The following is a 21,448-nucleotide window of genomic DNA, read 5'->3' as shown; positions in this document are numbered from 1 at the left end:
AGGATTTCCCAGAGATGATGAGCACTTGTTGGCCCTTTTGCCTTCAGTCTGTGGTCCATCTCATCCCAAGCCATCTTGACTGGGTATAGGTCAGGTGACTGAAGGCCAGGCAATCTGGCACAGCACTTCATCACTGTCCTTCTTGGTAGTTAGTTTAACATTCTCTATTCCCAGCACCTCATCCTTCAAGAAAAAGGTCGCTAAAATATGTCCATTCCACGGTAGTCATTGTCCTGTTAAAAAATAAATGATGGTCCAACTAAACACAAACCAGATGGGGTGGCATGACGCTGCAGGATGCTGTGGTAGCCTTGCTGGTTCAGCGTGCCTTCAGTTTTGAATAAATCCCCAACAGTGTCACCAGCACAGCACCCCCACACTGTCACACCTTCTCCTCCACTACACAACTGATTGTCCAAACACCATTAAAGGGTTAAACAGGGCAGATTTATTCATCATATTAGTTATTAGTCAAATCGACATGGCACAGCCAAGAGGGAGATCACAACAAAGATTTTATGAACCAGGAGCTAGAAATAACAAACTCAGATACACAAAAAAAATTGCAAAACTGAAGATTAAATCATACAAAAAACTAGTATGAAAATCTCTTAAATCGAAAAAAAAAAAAAGAATCACAATCCCATAAGAAACTCAAAAACTGGGTCAAAGACCAAGGCCATGACAGAAGGTTGGAACTGGGAAGGACATTACTCCAAAGGTAGCGCCCTCCATTAAAGTTGGAAAAGGGAGAAAAAACAGAATAAGTTTTGGTTCTTATCAAGGGCGAGCCATTCAGGTATCACTGGGACATGCCATCCCAAGTCGGAACAATTAATTTAAAAAAATTGTTTTTTGTTGAAACTTGTAATTCTAACAGAGCTTGAAGTTTTACTGGAGTTTCCATGTTAATTGATAATTTTCTTTCTAGAAGCACCTTTGAATTAGTTCCTAGAATGATTTTGCATGTTCTCCCATGAGTTATTAGTTTCCTGGACACATTTAAAAAGGAAAAGCTGGTTTTCTAAACAAACAAACAAACAAACAAACAAACAAACAAACAAACAAACAAACAAACAAACCCTCTTAGCTTAAAATTATGATTTCTGGAAAAATCTTTTTTTGTTTTTTCCCCCAGTGCTGTTGAGAATCTAAGAGAATTTGGGGGATTTCTGTTTTTCTTCTTAGAGATTTTTGAGACTTTAACCTGAGAGATTTAGCTTCTCTTAGGTTTTTGTAAGAATGTGCACATTTTTGATGACTTGATTACCTTTGGACTCTGTTATTTTGTCTTATCAGAATTAAAGCTTCCTTTTATGTTCCACTCCTATGTTCTGCATGCTGAGTTTGTTATCAGTAACTGATACAAAAAAATATCAGTACAATCTTCAGACAACCACTGATTTTTCTTTAGTTTCTACAAACTTGTTGTCATATTTTCACTCCATTGTGACTTGTTGTACTAGACAGACAAACAGTGTTGAAACTACAATTTTTGACTACAACAGAGGGAAATACCAACCATACCAACCAGCAGCTGTTTTGCTTCCATGTGTCTAACCTCCTGAAGTGCATTTTTATCTTTCTTTGTAAAATCAGCTGCTCTGCTGCTAGTGCGCTTTTCCATAATTGGGATTGGTCAGATAATGCAAATGCCATCCTGGGTTATCTCAGAGAGTTGATGAGCCTCAAGGTGGCAGTAATGGTGTACAATCCTGCAGCAGATGAGCATGTGGGTTGTGTGTGGTGTGAAATTAAATTCTCCAGTCTGAGTTTGTTTCTTCTGATCTTGAGTCATTAAAAACATGAAAGGAAAACCAAAGGAAACAAAAAGAGAGATCAGCATATTAGAGCTAAACTGCCATTTGGACTCATGCCAGAAATTCATAGGAGAAATGAGGGGTGGCGAGCTGATTACAGGAAGACAAAATGTTTTGACTTTATCTACTGTGATGTTGGAGACAACATGAAAGTAAACAATGTTCCCACGCCCAAAATCAGCTACAGAAGCTGTTCAGATTTCATGCTTTGCAGTGTTCTTATGAATCTCAGGAGTTTTTACCGTTTTTTCTGATGGCTTAAGCATATTTTTTGTAACTATTGGCTATTTTTGCAAAACTCTACACACAAATCAGAAAACCCTTCACCAAATCAGCAAAACATTGTAGTTTTCTTGCAAAAGCTAATAAACCTTGCTTAACTGTCCAAACCTTCGTAAAAATGGTATTTTTGTATCAAACAGTTAACACAAGCCATCACATTAATAAGCACACAATGCACCAACCTAACACTGATGGTATGAATAAAAAACACATCTGGCTTTTGCTGGTGTTTATTCACACACATCAAAACAAACACAAGTGCTTATTTCCAATTCAAAACAAAATAGTAATTACACTGAGTTTTTACGTGCTTCTGAGTGTTTACGTGTTTTGGAGTTGGTACGTGCTTCAGAGTTCGTATGTGTTTTGAAGTTTGTACGTGCTTTGTCTCTAGGGGCCACCGTAAATATAATTTTATTTTTTCACTCCACATAAATTGAAATAAATAAATCATATAATACAAAACCCAACTATTCACAGTTCAACTTTTAACTATTTAAATTTTCAGCTTTTTCCTTTTAAACATATTTAAAGTGTAACACCACAAAACACTGCAAACCACAACACAATTAAATATAAATTAAACTATGAAAACAAAAAGAAGATGCATATTCTCTGTCATATAGGCCTGCATGAATAAACTTTCTGAATCCTTTATCATCCGCAACTGAAAATAGTTGTGGGTCATTACTGTACCTTTCTAATGTGATGTTGTTGTCCCTGGCTCTCTTTCTCAGTCTCTCCCTCCTGCTCTGTTCCTGTGCTACTGCGTAGTGATGTTCGATTCGTGAACAAATACTCGAGAATCACTTTACTGACTCGTGAATCATGATTCACAAGCGCAACTGACTCACTGACTCATCCCTGTTTCTGTTAGCAAACTAATCCCATTATTAGAAATATATCTAGCTTATAATTAAAATTGTGGGTAAAAAAACAACAGCCAGTTTCTTAACAAAAACATTCCTGCTCTGAACTGGAAGAAAAAACCCTGAGTAGAAGCTCACATCACACATCAAGACAACAGCTCCTCGGTTCACTGTAGCATCGCTCAGCTAGCATGCTAACAGCACATTTGAGTTACTCACACCCTCATAGTAGAAGCGAATCACTCAGGACTCACTAACCTCCTCCCTCCTGGCTCACAGCTCAAACGAGTTGAATGAATCACTGGCTGTGTCCGAATTCAGGGGAAGGATGCTCATAAGGACACTACCTACCTACGTCACAAGGTAGTGTCCTTAGACGGACGGGTAGTCAGGAAGTGAGTGGCTGTGGACAGCCCCCTTTTTTTTCTCTATAGAAACTTTATTGAACAAACAATGAGTATCCAACATAACAGACGGGCTGTGGACAGCCTCCTAGCCTTCAACTCTGCCCTTACTTATGTGTTTTTCCGTCGCTAACGCCACAGCGCGAAAAATTTAAAATGGACCCACAAATGTTGCTCCGTTGTGTGGACAATTTTATTTCTTGAGGAGCTAGAAAAACCTTATCGTTGTCACCCGCACGTTTTGTACCTTAGGCTCATCAGAGACAATCATATCTAGGTAAAATAATTTCCTTTAATCTACACGTATTTAGGAATTACTCAGCTAATTACACGTATGAATTATTGCCAGCGTTGTGCCAAAAAGTGTTCGCCTGCCAAAACTGATTTCCAATGTTTCCGTGTGTAATATCTTTATGTATGTTGGTAAATAGACTTCGGTGAACATGGTTTACAAAGGGGTTTTATATATACAATAATTACCTGTTGTTCAAGTATCTTCATAACTCTGGTTGTAATGTAGGTACACTTGATATATTTGTTGCGCTGTCTGCTGTCCTCTTGGCCAGATTACTCTTTTTTTTTTTCATCATTGTTTTTATTGCAGATTTTCCTTTAACAAGACAGTGTCTCGACATTAGACACAGAACAACAAAACAGTACAAACACAAAACGTACACAACAGCTCTTAAATAAGGCATAATACAAGATACAAAATACAAAATATAACATACAAGAGGTGGTGAGTCAGTCTTACAGCGCCCGGGTGGTGATCACGTGCGTAGTAGTCCTTTGAATAAGATAGCGGAAAGGTCCGGTCCAATATAGTCCAAAAAGGGGTGCCACATCCCATAGAACTGACCCACACTGTGGTGTATAACGTGTGTGAGATATTCCAGAGGAATCAGTTCAAAAATTATTTTGCACCAGCCACAGACAGTGGGAGTCCTATCGTTGATCCATTGTAAGAGGATATTTTTCCTGGCTGCAAATGTTAGAGTGTTATACAATCTTTTGTTGGCCGCCGCTTTTAGGCGGTCACTTGGAAGACCTAGAATCAGAGATAAAGGGTCCATCTCTATATCAATGTGGAAGATTTTCCCCAGTTCACCTGTAATGTCAGCCCAGTATTCTTGAAGCTTGTAACAGGACCAAAAACAGTGAGTTAAAGCCCTTACATCAGTTTTGCACTTAAGACACACAGGGGAAAGAGAGCGGTTGAAGAGGTGTCTGCGGTGAGGGGATACGTGTAATCTGTGTAAAATCTTAAGTTGGATTGCTCTTGTCCGAGTACAAATTGAAATCCTTTTTGCGAGAGACCAAACGGTATCCCACTTATCTTCATCTATGGTTACCGACAGTTCCCTCTCCCACACACCTCTAATCCCCTGCGCATCAGTGGTAGTCAAAGCATTAAGCACATGATAAAATGAACTCAGCGACACCTTCAGCTGTTGCCTAAACAAAACCTTCTCAACATCAGATACTTCAGGGTGCTCAGCAAGGGTTGTACTGTGAGTGATATAGTGTCGTATTTGCAGAAAACGAAAGAAATCCTGTCTAGGCAAGCTGTAACTGTTGGTAAGTCGTTCAAACGACATGAGTTCACCACCCGAGAAAAGGTCACCAAGAGACTTAATATTCTTATCAGACCATCATTGAAAGCCGGGGTCCAAGGAACCCGGAGGGAAAGCAGGGTTATTCATTATAGGGGTAAAGGTTGATGTTATTCTCGATCTTCCCTCAAGACGGCGGACAATTCGCCACGCTTTTAGGGTGTTGATTGTTACAGGATTTGTACAAAGGGCCTTAATTCCGTTAAAATCATTACAAAATAATAGATCGCTCAGTTTGCATTGTGACAGAGCTGTCTCAATATCCGACCAGACTGAGGTTTTACCCCTAACCCAGTCGCTCACAAATCTTAAATGGGCAGAAAGCTGATACAATCTAATATTAGGTAGATCCAAGCCGCCCCTAGAGCTTGGCAGATGCAACACTGCCATCTTGAGTCTGGGTCTGCGCTTGTTCCAGATGAAAGAGGTAAGCCAACCATTTATGTCCTTCAGTACTCTCTTAGAGAACAAGACGGGGATCATTTGGATAGGATACAATAGCCTGGGCAGCACATTCATTTTGATCAGGGCAATGCGTCCTAGCCAGGAGACAGGAAGTGACGCCCACCGCTCTAGGTCCTGTTTGAGTTTGCCAAATAAGGGTGTGAAGTTGGCTTTGTACAATTGGTCGAGAGACGGGGTAATAAAGATCCCCAAATACACAAATCCATTAGGAGACCATTTAAAAGGAAAAGAAGGAACAGTAGCCGGCATTGTGAAAAGAGTACCGAGAGGCATGGCCTCTGACTTAGCCAAATTGATTCTATAGCCAGAGAAACGGCTAAACCTGTCAGTCACCTCAATGAGACTGGGTACGGATGTTACAGGGTTAGTCAAAAGAATCAAGATGTCGTCCGCGTATAAGGTTATTTTATGACACAGCTGTCCAATCTCTAAACTACGTATTGTGGGCGTCGCCCTTATGGCCTCAGCAAGAGGCTCTATGGCCAGAGCGAATAGAAGGGGCGATAAGGGGCAGCCCTGCATAACTCCCCTATGAGTGTTGAAGTAATCAGACCTAAGTCCATTAGTCAGGACTGCTGCCTGTGGATTATTGTAGATAACTTTGACCCATTTTATAAAATTCTCCCCTAAGCCGAATTTGCCCAGAGTATACAACAAATAAGACCACTCAATTCTGTCAAATGCTTTCTCCGCATCGAGAGAAAGCACCAGGCCGTCAATAGATTTTTGCTTGAAAGCCACAATAGCGTTCAGTAAGCGTCTAACATTGGTGGCTGAGTTTCGACCCTTTATAAAGCCTGTCTGGTCCTTCCTTATCAGCACAGGTAAAACATTTTCTAAGCGGGAGGCCAGAATTTTAGAAAGCAGTTTCCTATCCACATTCAAGAGGGCTATAGGTCTATAGGATCCGCACAAATCAGGACACTTCCCTTTCTTTAGAATTAGGGAAATGTTGGCTTCCTTCAGTGTCTGCGGGAATTTACCCGTAATGAAGGAGTGGTTGAACATATCAAGAAGCGGTTCCACAATAATATCCCGAAACTGTTTATAAAATTCACAACAGAAGCCATCAGGCCCTGGTGACTTTTCACTTCGTAGTGATTTAATAGCCTTAAACACTTCGGTCTTAGTTATAGGGCTGTTAAGGGCAGTCTTCTGTTCCTCTGACAAATTTGGTAAGTCGAATTGGGTAAAGAAATTATGCATCAGCTGCTCCCCCTCCGGGACTTGTTGAGAAGAGTACAAGGCTTCGTAGAACTTCTTAACACAGTCATTTATCAGTTTGTTTTCATATATCTTGTGGCCACCTTCATCAGATATCGCTGCAATGGTATTAGATTCTGCGCGCTTCTTAACATAGTACGCCAGACATTTACCGGCCTTATCTCCATGCTCGTAGAACCTCTGTCTGGTGTATTTAAGTTTCTTCTCTGCATCTCTGGTAAGAAGGCAATTCAGCGCTGACCTGAGTGCGGTTATTTCTTGCCATAATGGTGGTGATGGGGAGGCAATATATGTTTTCTCCTTATCCATCAATTCGCTCTCTAAAGATTTTTGTTCCTCCATCCGTTGTCGCTTCTTTGTCGCAGAATATGAAATAATTAGGCCCCTCGCATAAGCTTTGCATGTTTCCCACAAAACAGAGGCAGTACTAGCTGAGGGGGTGTTGATATCCAAAAACGCTTTAAATTCTGCAGAGAAGTGAGAGGTAAATTCCTCATCCTTAAGAATAATGGTATTGTCACGGTTTGCGGGGCAAGCCGTGTGGATTTGTAGTAAGGACCCAAAAGGCGGCAGCTCTGGTGCAGGTGAGTGTTTATTTACAGCAGTGGGTACAAACATCAACGGGGTGTGAACATGAAACCGAAACCTAAACTGGGTAAACTAACAACACAAACCAGGAATGACGGTGCAGGGAGGTCCGGGGAAATACATACAGGGAGACCGAGGGGAAACAACACAGACGAACCAGCAACTACTATGACAGAAGACACAACTTAAATACACTCAGAGAACACAGGGGGATTACATACAGGTGGGAACACAGCTGGGAGTAATTAACATGACGAGACTAGGGAGGCAAACTGAAAACACTCACATAAGACACAGACCTTCACAATAAAACAGGAACTTACACATGAAAGGACACAAACTAAGAAACGCGGACTAGATACAGGAACACATGGGCAGAACAGAGTAAACACTAACCAGAGGAAGAACAGAACCAAAATCGCAAAGAGAAAACACAAAACGCTGGGTCAAAAGGACCCAGGATCATGACAGTACCCCCCCCTCAAAGGCTGGCTCCAGACAGCCCAACAAGAAACAAAACAGCCAGAAAAAACAGAAAACAACCCGACCAGGGCGGGCGGCGGGGGCCCAGGAAGGAGGGCTCAAAGCAAAACAAAACCGGAGCACCAGAAGGCCAAAAGACAAAAACAAAAAACGAGCCCAAAACCAAAAGAAACGAAGCACACCAGAACACAGGAAAAAACAGAGTCCAAAACAGAAGAGTTCAGGGGGCCGACAGCACAGGAGTCCAAAACAGTTCAGGGGGCCGGCCAGGGGGCCGACAGCACAGGAGTCCAAACAGTTCAGGGAGCCGACCGTGCGGACGGCAACGGCGGCGACGTGGACACAGTTCGGGGGGGCGGCCGTGCGGAAGGCAACGGCGGCCACTCAGGCGATGGCGGTCCGGGGGCCGGCCGTGCAGAAGGCAACGGCGGCCACTCAGGCGATGGTGATCCGGACCAGGCGAGGCTGCAGAGGCTGGACCAGGCGAGGATGAAGACTCGGATGAGGCTGGACCAGGCGAGGCTGAAGGCTCTGAGGCCGGACCAGACGAGGCTGAAGGCTCTGAGGCTGGACCAGACGAGGCTGAAGGCTCTGAGGCTGGACCAGACGAGGCTGATGATGATGCTGCAGCTGGCGAGGATGATGATGCTGCTGCAGCCGGTGAGGATGATGATGATGCTGCAGCCGGCGAGGATGATGATGAAGCTGCAGCAGGTGGCTGGACGGGCTCCTCGGGCCCTCCAGCTGAGACAGGTGGCTGAACAGGCTCCTCGGGCCCCCCAGCGGAGACTGGAGACAACGGCCGGAGCGGTCCCTCGGACCCTCCAGCGGAAACAGGAAACAAAGGCCGGAGCGGTCCCTCGGACCCTCCAGCGGAAACAGGAAACAAAGGCCGGAGCGGTCCCTCGGACCCTCCAGCGGAGACACGGGACGAAGGCTGGACGGGCCCCTTGGACCCTCCAGCAGAAGCCAACACAAAGCCAGCAGGCATGGAGTCCTCTGGCAGACATGAAGGCAATGGGTGCTGTGCTGAGCACTGGCCCTGCTCAGACAGCACTGACACGGAGTTGTTCTCTGAGGGCTGCTTAATCTTCAGGGGTCCAGAATCAGCTGGGGACTGAGACCTAGCCTCTGGGGAAGCCCTGGAGTGCAGAACGGTGCCTGAAGCAGCTAAAGCGCGAGAAACTCCCTGACTGGACCTTAAATCTTCTCCCTGCATGGAGTGAATGAGTGGAACCGGTACTGCTGGAGCCAGAGCTACGGGTAGCGGGGGCACTGGAGCTACTGGGGCCTGCGCCACAGGCGGCACTGGAGCTACTGGGGCCTGTGCCACAGGCGGCACTGGAGCTACTGGGGCCTGCGCCACAGGCGGCACTGGAGCTACTGGGGCCTGCGCTACGGAGACTGAGCTGAAGGAGGCACAGGAGACTGAGCTGAAGGAGGCACAGGAGACTGAGCTGAAGGAGGCACAGGAGACTGAGCTGAGAGGAGCACTGGCTGCGGGGGAGCTAACTGAGCTGAGAATGGCTGCGGGGGAGCTAACTGAGCTGAGAGTGGCTGCGGGGGAGCTAACCGAGCTGAGAGTGGCTGCGGGGGAGCTAACCGAGCTGCCGGTAGCTGCACAGGCGATAAGCAGCTCGCGTTGACATCCGCCACACAAAACGCAGCCCCTGAATGAACAGTCATGCAGTCTGAAAATGAAAAAGAGTCCTCACTCACCACAGCCGGCGATTTAGAAGCCCGAACGTCCGGCTGTGGGGTGGCGCGCTTGCGGCGCGATCGGCGTTTCCTCCCCGCAGACGGCTCCGACGGGCCGGGCAAGATCACATCCGGCGAGTCGGGCAGCGAGGCAGGAGTGGCTGAGAGAAGGTGAGGTGTGTGCCGGAGAAAAGCCTGTATGGTCGGAGGAAGTGAATTCAGTAGCCATGGCAGGCCGGAAAAGAGACGTTGTAGCCGACCTTCCACGGCGCGGCGAAGCTCGTACGGAGGATTCTCCAGCCACAGCCCGAGGAGGATCTCCACATTGTAGCCGATGTCATCCTGGAGCTCCTCGGATGGATTGACTGCCGCTGGGTCCATGGTGGCTGGTTCGTTCTGTCACGGTTTGCGGGGCAAGCCGTGTGGATTTGTAGTAAGGACCCAAAAGGCGGCAGCTCTGGTGCAGGTGAGTGTTTATTTACAGCAGTGGGTACAAACAGCAACGGGGTGTGAACATGAAACCGAAACCTAAACTGGGTAAACCAACAACACAAACCAGGAATGACGGTGCAGGGAGGTCCGGGGAAATACATACAGGGAGACCGAGGGGAAACAACACAGACGAACCAGCAACTACTATGACAGAAGACACAACTTAAATACACTCAGAGAACACAGGGGGATTACATACAGGTGGGAACACAGCTGGGAGTAATTAACATGACGAGACTAGGGAGGCAAACTGAAAACACTCACATAAGACACAGACCTTCACAATAAAACAGGAACTTACACATGAAAGGACACAAACTAAGAAACGCGGACTAGATACAGGAACACACGGGCAGAACAGAGTAAACACTAACCAGAGGAAGAACAGAACCAAAATCGCGAAGAGAAAACACAAAACGCTGGGTCAAAAGGACCCAGGATCATGACAGGTATTAAGCCTCCAGTGACGGGACCTATGAAGCGCAGCTTTAAGATCGAGATCCATGATTACTCTAGCGTGATCTGAGATGATTATACTTGTTATGTCGCACGATACTACTGAACCCAAGTCAGTTTTCGGGAGAAAAAAGTAATCAATTCTAGTTTGGGACCTATGCGGAGCCGAAAAAAATGTGTATTGCTTATCGGAGGGGTGAGTATATCTCCAAGCATCAGCAAGTCCAAACTCGTCGCATAGAGCGTGAAGCGCTTTGGCCTGAGGAGAGGGAGTTGCAATGCTATGTGGAAATCTGTCCATAAACGGATTTAACATTAAGTTGAAATCACCACCAATAATAACGGTAGAGTTAGGAAGAAATGGGGCTAATTCCAGAAACATTTTGGTAAGAAAGGTAGTCGGGTGGGCAGGTGGAAAATAAACATTCAGTAATAAAATATTTTGGCCTTGCAAAATCCCTTTGACTATCACGTAGCGGCCCTTCAGATCCTTAACGCAATCAGTTACTACAAAAGGTACATTTTTCCTAATCAACACTGCCATTCCTCTACTTCTTGTAGTGAAGGATGAAAAAAACACTTGTCCATATAATCCTTGTTGCAACTTCAAGTGCTCATTATTATCAAGATGTGTCTCTTGTAACATAGTAACATCTACACCGTCCTTTCTTAGACAAGTAAATATCTTCCTCCTCTTAATAGGGCTGTGAACCCCTCGTACATTCCAGGTGCATATTCGCAGCCTACTCATTATTAGACTTATTCATGTATCATACAAAGCATATTGAGCCAAAGGGTTCACCACACCCTGGTTGAAAAAAATAAATAAATAAATAAATAAAAAAATAAAAATAAAAAAAAGGCAAGAAAGAGCTGTGTGACGGAACATTCAAAGAACAGTGATTTGGCAACAGCCCTACTAAACATGTAGGGAAAAACCAATCTCCTCCTGCCCGTCGGGAAAGCCGAAGGGCATTGCACGCGCGTAACTCACGCCTACCCATAGACGAAAACACAGTCCGTCCGGTGCCCGATGGGGTGGAAGATTTCACCTGGTCGCTTTTAAGCAGCGAGGACGAAAAAAGAGAGTCATATACGCCTAAATTCGGCAAGTACTCACACTGGTTCATAAGGCATAGTGTGAAGAAAAGGAGTACTCCGGTGGTTACGGGGATTCAGGGCAGCGAGTCCGCGTAGGACGCAGCTGCCTCCGGTGTGTTAAATCTCTTCTCCTTGCCGTTGGCAAACAGCCTCAGTGTGGCGGGGTAGAGAAGCGCATAATCCACATTCTTCTTCCTCAGGCAGCTTTTAACCTCGTCGAAAGCCTTGCGTTTCTTGGCTACCGCCGCTGAATAATCATTAAAGAAGGAGACTTTGATCCGACCTCTTGGTTGGTTCGGCTGCGTAGCCAGGCGCCGAGCTGCGGCCATCACACGTTGTTTATCAGCAAAGTTGTGAAGCTTCATAATGATGGGTCTGGCGCGCTGGCTGGGGCCCGGCCTCGGTGCTAGAGAGCGGTGAGCGCGGTCTAGTTTGATCTTCCCATTTTTAGTTGTGAGCTCGAGATAGGAGGGGAGCCATGACTCCATGAAGGCGACAACATCATTTCCCTCCGTGCCCTCGGGAAGCCCGACCAGGCGAAGGTTACATCTGCGGCTGCGGTTCTCTAAATCATCCATGTGGTCTGCCATGTCAGTTACTTGTTTTTTGAGTCGAGCCACTTTCGCCTGCAATACACCTGCCGTGTCTTCCACGCCTGAAATCCGTATCTCGGCGTCTCCCACCCGTGTCGCCAGAGCCTGGATCCGAGACGTCTGTTCACGGATTGCGGCCAGCACAGTATCAACTTTAACATCCAACAAAGTTGTAATGCTGTCAGTTATCTTACTCAGAGCCGCAAGGATATTCGGGTCGATATCACTCCCAGTTTCCTCAGCGTCAGCGGAGATTTCTGTGTCGCTGGCGTTAGCTTCTTCAGGCTCAGCCGCCATAGGACCCACAATGTCGCTAGCTTGCACAACCGGAGCTGTCTTTTTCTTAGACCTGACGTTAGGCATTTTAGAAAAATAGTCGTCCAGACTCATTATAGAGTTACTCCCACGCACATTTGTAACATTTCACCAGGTGAACACGTATTTTAGACGGATAATTGGGGGACCTCACCGGAGCACAGCGAGACGGGTGTTCACGCTACGATGCCATCTTGCCGTCCTCGGCCAGATTACTCTTAAAAAATAAATTTCTAATGTCAACAAGATTGTTTTTGAACTGGATAAATAAAAGATATATAAAAGTCACTGCCAAAAACTGATTGCAGCTTCTACCTTGTTACAGGAATGTTGCTGGTGGCTCAGAGTGACTTGATATCATTAATGAGGGAAACATTTGACACGTTTCACGTATAGAACAACAACTTATTTATAGCAGGTTACATACAAGCAATCAGTTTAGGGCAAAAACCGGAAAGTTTTTGGCAGACGATCATTTTTTGGCACGACATCGGTCATTCTTACACGTGTACTGTATCATATAAAATATATAAACTAAATATCTTTGAAACGTATAGAATCTAATCTTTTGTTTGTTTGTTTTTTTACATAGCACTTAATCAAACTGTTGTCTGCTACAGAGTTACAAGTATTATACTAATACAGTTTTTTCTGATTGCTTAAGCACATTTTTTGTAACTATTGGCTATTTTTGCAAAACTCTACACACAAATAAGAAAACCTGCCACCCAATTATCAAAACATTGTAGTTCTCTTGCAAAAGCGAACACAGCTAGATTAACTCTTCACACCTTCGTAAAAATGGTGTTTTCGTATCAAACAGTACACACAAGCACACAATGCGCCAACTGCACACTGATGGTATGAATACCAAACACATCTGGTTTTTGCTTTCTCTGTGTATAGATGTCAATTTGAGGTCACACTTTTGTCATAGTGTCATGTAAACATACAAGGATCCAAACTTCAAGTATTGGTGTTTATTCACACTCATCAAAACCAAGACAAAGTCAGAACACAAAATAGGAATTTCACAAAAAAAAAGGAGAAAAAAAAGACAATCAGCCTACATCATGTCGTCTTTCTGGGTCCAGCCACAAAATTTCGTCCACATCGCATGCGATATCCTCCAGTCCAAGGCACCGGGGAAAATATCTCCTTGCATGCCGTATCCAGGCCTGACATGATGCCTGGTCAATATCTCCACATGCCTCCTCCATTGCCTGTAAAAGGGCTACCTGTTGATGAGGATGACGGTCGTACACTTTCCAGCGCCAGGCAGAGAAGAACTCCTCGATGGGATTTACAGTTTTTTCTGATTGCTTAAGCACATTTTTTGTAACTATTGGCTAATTTTTGCAAAACTCTTCACACAAATAAGAAAACCTGTCACCCAATAATCAAAACATTGTAGTTCTCTTGCAAAAGCAAACACAGCTAGATTAACTCTTCACACCTTCGTAAAAATGGTGTTTCCGTATCAAACAGTACACACAAGCCATCATCTACTAAGCACACAATGCGCCAACTGCACACTGATGGTATGAATACAAAACACATCTGGCTTTTGCTGTCTCTGTGCACAAGGTAGGCTATGTTAGTTTGAGCTCATACTTCTGTCATAGATCCATAAGCATAGAGGGATCCAAACTTCAATCCACTATTTTGACACCAGAAATGTCTTGGTTGGTAACTGTATGTCCACATGTACAGTAATGTTCACATTCAAAAGCATTCCAGTAAAAAGCAAACAAGTTTTTGTTTCTTTACTGTTTACTACAGGAGGTACAGTAGAAACATGGTATGATAGGACAGAGAAAGTTTTACAGTATTGCTTACAGTGAACAAAATATCCATGAAACACACAAGAGCATTCTGAACAAAAAAACAACAGCAAAAAGCCAAGATAAAAAGGGGGGGAGGGGGGCTAAAAAAAGGCAAAAAATTTGCATCTAATCTCTGCGATCTTCAGGGTTAGGCCACATGTTTTCATCAACATCACATCTGATGTTATCCAAGTCAATGCACCTGGGATAAAACCGCCTGGTATGTCGGATCCACCCTTGGCAATCGTCAACTGTGATGTCCCTGGAGCCAGCATCCATGGCTTCAAGGAGGGACATCTGGTCATGTGGCTGATGGTCATAAACCTTCCACCTCCATGCAGAAAAGAACTCCTCTATGGGATTGAGGAAAGGTGAATAGGGTGGAAGGAAGAGACTTACCAGTCTTGGGTGGACTTCAAACCATGTTGTTATTGCTTGCGAGTGATGGAAAGCCACATTGTCCCAGGTAATTACAAAGGTCCTCATGTTTTCACCCTCCTGACCCTGCTCTGGAACCAGGCGCTGCACACATGGTAATGTTTGCCCCTCTCTGTCCTGGCACATCAACTGTGGCCCTTTTTCCAATTACATTTCGTCCACGTCGACGCCTTTTGGCCAGATTGAATCCTGCCTCATCGATGTATATGAATTCATGAGGGGCCTGGTTGGCCTCCAATTCCATAACTCTCTGAAACAAAGTTCATGGGGCAGGGATAGCTCAGTAGGTAAAGTGGTCGCCCCATGATCGGAAGGTCGGCGGTTCGAATCCACTTAACGGCTACCCTGAGGTACCCCTGAGCAAGGTACCGTCCCTACACACTGCTCCCCGGGCGCCTGCTTAGTGGGCTGCCCACTGCTTCACTGAGTGAATGGGTCAAATGCAGAGAAAAAACAAGTAATTTCCCCATGGGGATCAATAAAGTATCCATTATTATTATTACAGTTTTTTCCAGTCGCTAACAAGCGTTTGTCCAAACAGTTGTCACATTTCCAAAACTCTAAACACAATTAGCACAGCATCGGTCTGTTGTGGCCATACCATTCTTACATTTCATGTCGTGTTCACCCAATATGCAGTCAGTGAACACATTTCCACAATGCTTACATTTTCTTAACAGACAAGCTATACCTCCCAACAAAATTATGGACTGTTTTTGTAGTATTTACGAATGTTAACACACAACATCCCACAATAGCAAAAACAATATTCCAAACCGTAGATACAGTATAAAAACCTCTGCTTCTGCAATGATATCAGTACAAAAACAATATCAATATCAAAAATATATATCAGCTGATAATAAACAAACAATTGAATAATTGACACACAGCTGATTTATGTTGGGTAAATTGGGCCAACGACAGCTTCTTCCATTCTGGCTTAGACTCAGTGGGGTTTATAAGGCAAGACCTTGAGGAGTGATGTTTTTGGAAACAAAAAAAAGACAAACACTGTAATGTCTGGTCGAGGAAGAGTAAGAGCAAGGGGCCCAGGGAGAAGAGCAGGCCCAAGGAGAGGGCAAGGTAGAGGTGTAAGAATGCGTGGTGGTGGCATTCCAAGGGCTGCAAGAACAGTAGTCAGTGATGAAATTCGTGCCACTATCATTGACCATGTAATCAACCATGGTCTTTCACTAAGAGAGGCTGGTGAAAGAGTGCAGCCCAATTTGAGGCGGTCAACGGTTGCCTCCATTATACACATCTTTCAACAAACCAACAGGTAAGTATTGCATTTTACATGGATTGTTTCTATTCTCACTTGACATGTCAATATGGTCATACAGTAATGCATATGTTGAATTTTTTGTCTTTCTAAAGAATGCAATGTCTTCCACCCTCTGGGGGAAGAGGAAAGCTCCTCAGTAATGATCAGGAGCTTGCCATTGTAGAAATGGTTACTGCAAATAATGCAATAAAACTGCGTGAAATTCAAACTAGAATTGTGGCGGACCATGAGATATTTGACAATATCGATAGAATCAGCCTCACAACCATTACGCGGACATTGTCCAAACACAGAGTGCGGATGAAGCAGCTCTACGCTGTTCCCTTTGAGAGGAACAGTGAGAGGGTCAAGGAGCTACGACGACAATATGTCCAGGTACAGTGTATATTCAATCCAATGTCCAGTTCTATAAGCTTTGCACTTTGCAAGTAGGTAACCTACACAATACTAGGTTACAGTACAGTATGGTATACAGTAATAACATGACTTACATAAACTTTGTTTCAGAGAGTTATGGAATTGGAGGCCAACCAGGCCCCTCATAAATTCATATACATCGATGAGGCAGGATTCAATCTGGCCAAAAGGCGTCGACGTGGACGAAATGTAATTGGAAAAAGGTCCACAGTTGATGTGCCAGGACAGAGAGGGGCAAACATTACCATGTGTGCAGCAATTGCAAATGCAGGATTACTCCTTCACAGATGTCAGGTTGGACCCTATAATACAGAGCGCTTGCTTGCCTTTCTCAATGATCTCCACCAGCGCCTGGTTCCAGAGCAAGGTCAGGAGGGTGAAAACATGAGGACCTTTGTAATTACCTGGGACAATGTGGCTTTCCATCACTCGCAAGCAATAACAACATGGTTTGAAGTCCACCCAAGACTGGTAAGTCTCTTCCTTCCACCCTATTCACCTTTCCTCAACCCCATAGAGGAGTTCTTTTCTGCATGGAGGTGGAAGGTTTATGACCATCAGCCACATGACCAGATGTCCCTCCTCGAAGCCATGGATGCTGGCTCCAGGGACATCACAGTTGACGATTGCCAAGGGTGGATCCGACATACCAGGCGGTTCTATCCCAGGTGCATCGACTTGGATAACATCAGATGTGATGTTGATGAAAAAATGTGGCCTAACCCTGAAGATCGCAGAGATTAGATGCAAAGTTTTTGCCTTTTTTTAGCCCCCCTCCCCCTCCCCCCCTTTTGATCTTGGCTTTTTGCTGTTGTTTTTTTGTTCAGAATGCTCTTGTGTGTTTCATGGATATTTTGTTCACTGTAAGCAATACTGTAAAACTTTCTCTGTCCTATCATACTGTGTTTCTACTGTACCTCCTGTAGTAAACAGTAAAGAAACATAAACTTGTTTGCTTTTTACTGGAATGCTTTTGAATGTGAACATTACTGTACATGTGGACATACAGTTACCAACCAAGACATTTCTGGTGTCAAAATGGTGGATTGCATGTTTCGCATGCAAATACCTGTAAAACTGAAACATAAAAGTCTATGCAGTTTTTGTAATGTCAATAATAGCCAGTATTTTGAAACCTGGTGTACTTTGATTGACTGCATGTACCTTGTGAAGTGAAAACAAGTGTTATTCTTTGACAGACTAATTTCATTTTGAGTCAGATTTATAGTGTTTTTGTACAGTTAGTGTGTGCAGAGAAAGATGTGTTCTATTTTGAAATGAAGAGTTAGTATATATTTAACAAAATGTATTTTTGAGAAGAAAATTATCCATTTGGCCAATTGTGTTTTGTAGGTGTGAGTCTGTGTTAAGAGTTTAGAAAAAGTATCTGAAGTATGGGTAGGCGCTTGTTAGCGATTGAAAAAAACTGTATTATGTAAGTCATGTTATTACTGTATACCATACTGTACTGTAACCTAGTATTGTGTAGGTTACCTACTTGCAAAGTGCAAAGCTTATAGAACTGGACATTGGATTGAATATACACTATACCTGGACATATTGTCGTCGTAGCTCCTTGACCCTCTCACTGTTCCTCTCAAAGGGAACAGTGTAGAGCTGCTTCATCCGCACTCTGTGTTTGGACAATGTCCGCGTAATGGTTGTGAGGCTGATTCTATCGATATTGTCAAATATCTCATGGTCCGCCACAATTCTAGTTTGAATTTCACGCAGTTTTATTGCATTATTTGCAGTAACCATTTCTACAATGGCAAGCTCCTGATCATTACTGAGGAGCTTTCCTCTTCCCCCAGAGGGTGGAAGACGTTGCATTCTTTAGAAAGACAAAAAATTCAACATATGCATTACTGTATGACCATATTGACATGTCAAGTGAGAATAGAAACAATCCATGTAAAATGCAATACTTACCTGTTGGTTTGTTGAAAGATGCGTATAATGGAGGCAACCGTTGACCGCCTCAAATTGGGCTGCATTCTTTCACCAGCCTCTCTTAGTGAAAGACCATGGTTGATTACATGGTCAATGATAGTGGCACGGATTTCATCACTGACTACTGTTCTTGCAGCCCTTGGAATGCCACCACCACGCATTCTTACACCTCTACCTTGCCCTCTCCTTGGGCCTGCTCTTCTCCCTGGGCCCCTTGCTCTTACTCTTCCTCGACCAGACATTACAGTGTTTGTCTTTTTTTTGTTTCCAAAAACATCACTCCTCAAGGTCTTGCCTTATAAACCCCACTGAGTCTAAGCCAGAATGGAAGAAGCTGTGGTTGGCCCAATTTACCAAACATAAATCAGCTGTGTGTCAATTATTCAATTGTTTGTTTATTATCAGCTGAGATATATTTTTGATATTGATATTGTTTTTGTACTGATATCATTGCAGAAGCAGAGGTTTTTATACTGTATCTAAGGTTTGGAATATTGTTTTTGCTATTGTGGGATGTTGTGTGTTAACATTCGTAGATACTACAAAAACAGTCCATAATTTTGTTGGGAGGTATAGCTTGTCTGTTAAGAAAATGTAAGCATTGTGGAAATGTGTTCACTGACTGCATATTGGGTGAACACGACATGAAATGTGTGAATGGTATGGCCACAACAGACCGATTCTGTGCTAATTGTGTTTAGAGTTTTGCAAATGTGACAACTGTTTGGACAAACGCTTGTTCGCGACTGAAAAAATCTGTAATGATAGCCATACATGTGTATACTTTTGCTAGGAGTGTGTTGGAAATTTGGTAATTGAGTGTTGTGCAGTGAATTGTGCTTACAGTTTTGCAAAGTGTGTGTTACAAAATTGCAAACTGAGTGCAAAGCAGTTTTTGTGCTTTTAGTTTTGCAAACTCAGTGAGTGGTTTTGCTATAAGTCTGAATAGTTTTAGAGATTGTGCTACAGGAATCACAGTTAGGGTTTAAGCATTCAGAAAAAACTGTAAGAATGGAGAGCATGGAGGGAGGTTGAGTGCCATGAAGGATGGGTGGTCTGTAAACCAGTTGCGGACCAAAGCAGCCCTATGGAAGCTAATATTGTCCCATATGATGACATATCGGGTCTGCCCTGGTCTCTGAACAGTGAGCATGTCATGTAAGGTGTCCAGGAATGCAATAATGTGTGCAGTGTTGTATGGGCCTATGGTTGCATAATGGTGAACAACACCATTTTGGCTTATAGCTGCAGACATGGTTATGTTACCACCATGTTGTCCTGGGACATTGATGATGGCACGGTGTCCAATAATGTTCCTGCCACATCTCCTGGTTTTACTGAGGTTAAAACCGGCCTCATCTACAAAAAGTAGCTCATGTCCCATTGCATCTGCTTCTAGTTCCATCACTCTCTGGACAAGACAAAACAAATGCAACACATCAGGCCCATGCACAGCACTACAGTATGCACTTCCAAATTCAGAACCAATGACACTAGCTTACCTGCACGTAGTCATATCGCAGTTGCTTTACACGTTCTATGTTTCTCTCGAAAGGAACTCTGTAAATTTGCTTCATTCTTATTCTGTTGCGCGCAAGTACACGACTTAGTGCAGAAATGCTTGCACTGTGTATATTTTGAAAGATGGTGTCATTATCAATTATGCGCTGCTGTATTTCGCGCAGTCTTATTGCATTATTGGCAATCACCATGTTCACTATATGGGTCTCTTGCTCTGGAGTGAACATTCTGCCTCTGCCCCCAACATCTGGACGTCTAGCAATTCTGTAAAGTAACAATTTCAGTATTTTTGCATGTATGGTACTGTTGTGTTTCTCATTAGAGTATGGCAGTGCTACAAAGTACTTACCGATTCTCATTTTGAAATGTCCTAATGATGCTTGCCACAGTGTAGCGGCTCAGTTTAGGCTGAACCCGTTGGCCAGCTTCCCTCAGGGTCATCCCATGGTTGATGACATGGTCCACTATTGTAGCTCTGATGTCATCAGTTATTCTGTTTCTTACTCTTCTTACCCTTCCTCTTTCCCCTCCTCGTCCTCTTCTTGCTCCTCCTTGTCCTCTTCCTCTAACTTCCTCTAACCCTCTTGCTTGTTCACCTCCACGTCCTCTTCCTCCAACTTCTTCACCTCCACGTTCTCTCCCTCGGCCTCCTCTGATTCTCACTCTTCTCACTCTTACTGCTCCTTCCATTGTACTCCACATAGACAGCTTACCTGTGGCCTGTTTATAGTGCTTAGGCTGATTGCAAAGTGGACTAATTATCTAAAACAGTTTTCACATGTGAACGTGTGCCAGACAGTTGGCAAAATAGTGTTAATGATAGCCATACATGTGTATAATTTTGCTTGGAGTGTGTTGGAAATTTGATAATTGAGTGTAAGCAGTGAGTTGTGTTTAAAGATCTGCAAAAAGAGTGCTGTGCAGTGAATTGTGCCTACAGTTTTGCAAGTGTGTGTTACAAAATTGCAAACTGAGTGCAAAGCAGTGTTTGTGCTTTTAGTTTTGCAAACTCAGTGAGTGGTTTTGCTATAAGTATTAACAGTTTTAGGAATTGTGCTATAAGAATCACAGTTAGGGTTAAAGCCTTCAGAAAAAACTGTAATATAGCATCCACCATCTCCTGCTTGCATATTTCTGAAAACATCTTAGTGGTGTGGCAGCCACGAGTGAGCCAGCCCTGCAAACACTGTGGATGGACGATGCAGTGGACAGTGGGAGGAAGCATCCTAAAGCTCTCTTTGCAGACCACCCTGTGTGATTCTCCACTCGCTGACCAGAAAAGACAAACCGCAGGTCTCAGTTGCAGCACCCCCTCCATGTCTGATCTTCAGCAACACTGCCAGAGACTTCCTGTAATCTATTACAGTTGTTCAAGAAACGGTCCAGGAACAGGTCACTCGGGTTAATCCTGTGTGAACAACTGAAAATATTGTTTTTCCATCTTTACATACTGTGTATTTGAAATATTCATGTTTAATTGTTATTGTTATTTATTTATTGCTATCAAATAAATATCCATGTAATATTGTTCAAAGTTAGCATTATGTTCATACATGTTAAAAATGCCTGTAAATCAAATTGAGTTCAGTGACAATTACTGTT

Source organism: Rhamphochromis longiceps, linkage group LG17 (assembly GCF_057381845.1).
Source record: "Rhamphochromis longiceps isolate RC_006_pf linkage group LG17, R_longiceps_female_GT1.1, whole genome shotgun sequence".
NCBI classification, from domain to species: domain Eukaryota; kingdom Metazoa; phylum Chordata; class Actinopteri; order Cichliformes; family Cichlidae; genus Rhamphochromis; species Rhamphochromis longiceps.
The sequence above is the reverse complement of the archived record's forward strand: the minus strand, read 5'-3'. Positions refer to the sequence as shown.